This window comes from Grammomys surdaster, unplaced genomic scaffold (genome assembly GCF_004785775.1).
Source record: "Grammomys surdaster isolate TR1022 unplaced genomic scaffold, NIH_TR_1.0 136, whole genome shotgun sequence".
NCBI classification, from domain to species: domain Eukaryota; kingdom Metazoa; phylum Chordata; class Mammalia; order Rodentia; family Muridae; genus Grammomys; species Grammomys surdaster.
The window spans coordinates 14,693,046-14,696,473 of NW_021604594.1; positions in this window are offsets into that span (position 1 = coordinate 14,693,046).

A 3,428-nucleotide genomic window follows, 5' to 3' on the forward strand; every position below is an offset into this window, starting at 1 on the left:
AAAAAGAGCAGCAGAAAATGGAGTGTTGGAGCCAGGTCCAGTCAAGGAGATGAAAGGGTTGAAGTTAAAGTCTAAAGCCTGAAGCTAAGTGGAATAAAGGTGTGTGTGTGTGTGTGTGTGTGTGTGTGTGTGTGTGTATGTTGACCTCAGGACAGGACGACACCCAGCTAAGCTTACAAGTTGTAGAAAGGAATTAAAGGCAAGCTTAAGCAGTGAAATAAACCATCAAAACAGAAGCTGGTAGCAGTGTATTTGAAAGAGGAGGCTAAATCCCAGCCCAAGCACGCAGCAGGGCTTGGTAGTTTCAACACGTGTAGCTCTGGCTTCAGAGTCAAGAGTACAAGAAAGGCACTGTGGGATCTCACTGTAGCTAAGGAAAGCTGCTGAAGCCAGGCTTGTGTCAGGGATGTCCCTGCGAAGAGGCTCAGAGAGACCATTGTGTGAAGCTGTGAGCTGAAGCTTGCATTATGCCGGAGATCCCAAGATGTTGGAGATGCCAGAGTCAAGGGATACCCTCTGGGGAAAACTGCTAACAGGGAGTAGAACCAGCCTAAGATAGAGAAGTGTGTTGTAGTCAGCAAAGCTGAACAATGCTGTATAGTTAAAGAACACTTGACATCAGACTTAGAGATGCAGAATTTGGCGTTTGCTTTGCTGGGTTTTGGTCTTGGTTTGTTCCCATATTTACTTGCCATACTTCGTTTCCTCCCTTTTGGAATGGTGATGTCTATCCTGTACCACTGTGTTGGAAGTATGGGATCTGGGTTTTTATTTTGCTTTGTTTTGTTTTTAATTTTAATTTTATTTTACATTCGGACCACAGTTTCCCATTCCTCTTCTTCTCCACAGTATAAAGTCTGAATTCTTAGCCAGGGCAGCAAGAGAAAGAAAATCAATACAAACACAATATGGAGATGTCAAATCTTCCCTATTTTCAGGTGCTAGGCTTTTACATTTAAAAAAAAAAAAGTCCTAAAAACTCCTCCTGAAAAAAATTTAGCCAGGCAGTAGTGGCACACGCCTTTAATCCCAGCACTTGAGAGGCAGAGGCAGGCGGATTTCTGAGTTTGAGGCCAGCCTGGTCTACAGAGTGAGTTCTAGGACAGCCAGGGCTACACAGAGACAGTGTCTCAAACAAAACAAAACAAAACAAAATGTCATGCAGAAACACACACACACCACATATGACAAACAAACACATACACACATGGCACACAAACATACACACACACACACCAGAACCTCCAAATACTTTAAAATAATCTTGGCCAAAGAGAACAGTGCTGGAAGTTCTCCTTTCAACTTACACAATAGTCTCTGTAATGGAATAGCAACAAATGAGTAGAAATATAACCCGATTATGGGGGCACATGTCTATAATTCCCACATCAAGGGGGCAGAGGCAGGCATACCTCTGTAAGTGTAAGGATAGCCTGGTCTATATTGAGAGTTCCAGGAGCCAGAGCTACATGCCCTGTGTAAAATAAGTAGATAAAAATAAGCCCACCCAGTTATAGTTATCTTTTCTCTTTTTACAAAGATGCCACCAAACAAACAAAGACAAAACAATAAAACCATCGAACATATTGAAGAAGAAACAGTCTTTTCAAAGCAGGTAGTGAGAAAATTGGAGTCCACCTGTAGAAACCAGAAACTCCATCCTTATTTCTTACCCTGTATAAAAGTCAAGTCTAAATGGGTCAAAGATCTTGAATAAAGCTTGAAGTTTTGGAGCTAACAGAGCCAGGGAGGGGGAATAGGTCAAGATACAGGCATAGGCACCGACCTTCTGAACAAGACTCCAGTGGTGCAAGGAATAGCAGCAAGAACTTTGGCAAGTGGTTCCCACGGAATTAAAAGGCTTCGGCTCAACTCAAACCTTTCTGCTACTCTTTCCCATTTCCCACTATGAAGAGAGGAGGCTCTGGAGATACCAACTGAAAACTGTTGCAGTTATGAAGGGAAAGGCTTCCCTTTCGGAAGTGTGGCAGCTCTGCTCCCCTGGGGAAGGGATTCCCCAGCAAAAGTGTAAGAGTTCTGTTCCGCTTTGCTCCAGGGAAAGTGTCATAGCTCCCACGGAGTCACACAGCACAGCAAACCTCACGTAGATTTACTGGGAGGGAAAACTCCAGGAGGGTGGCTGCTTCTGCTCCAGCGAGAAGCAGCAGCGAACCAAGCAGTAGGCATGGCTTATGTAGGATTTCTTAGTGGGCAAAATTTTCTAGGGCAGAGAATTTCCAGGGTGAAGATTGGTGAGATTTAAAGTCTTGAGCTTGAGGACTCGGGATTGGTGAGTTTTCCTGCTCAAGGATTGGTGTTACTTTTGTTGATGGTGGTGGGTATTTTTTGTTTTTTTGTTTGTTTTTGTTTTTTTTTTCCACTCTCTTTTTCCTACATCGAGCCTGTGGGTCAGGACCAAAAGACTGCCAGGGCAGCAGGCAACTTTGGTTGAGGCACCATTACCATGAAGTCACTCTGGGGAGCTGGAGAGGTGGTACAGCCACCATAGCAGTTTATGCAGTGGTACTTCAAGGTGGCCGTAGGCTGAGGCTGGAGAGGATGTGCCACCCTGCTCCTGTGGTAGTACCTCACAGAGCTAACCTACCCCCTTTCGTGCTGCAGCATTTTCTAGGTGAGAGCAGGCCTTGCACCTAGCTTGGGCAGCACAGAACTGACCCTGGTGGTGTGGGTATAACCTAGAGGCATAAGAGTTTGAAAGCTGGCCCTGCCCCTCAGCAGCTGCAGCGCTTGGGAGAGCAGGCCCTGTACCTTGCCTGGTCAGCACAGTAGAGCTGGCCCTGGAGAGAGGGGCTTGAGTGAGCTAGCCCAGAGGGTATGAGAGCATGAGAGCTGGCTCTGCCCCTTGACGGTTGCTGCATTGGGTGAGCTAGCTGGGGCAGTGCTGAAGAGCTCCCCCTGATGGTGTGCTAGCAAGAGCACTGGCAGGCTGACCAACCCAGCTTCTACCCAGGGCTTTAAATTGGCCCACCCCAGCATGTACCACATCTATGAACTGCTGGAGCACATGATAGGGCTGTTACTGCAGATCCAAAGCTGCAGGATCTCCATGACACAGGGCAACAACAGGATGCCATCAAATATCTCCCTCTATAGGAAAATGGACAAAACTGGAAATCACCATGTTAAGAGAAATAAGCAAATCTTAGAAAGACAAATAAAACTTTTCCAATCACATATAGAACAAGGATTTTAAAAAGGTCTATTTAAAGAGAGGAAAAGGAAAGAAGGAATATGATGGTTAATCTCAAAGTAAAATGAAAACCCTCTCCTAATGGACTTTTAAGAGGAGAGTAGTTTCATAGAATTGATGTTTTCTGCCTGTGTATGTGTACACATGTGCATGTAGGTATGTATATATGTGTGTGTATGTGTACACATGTGCATGTAGGTATGTATATACATGTGTG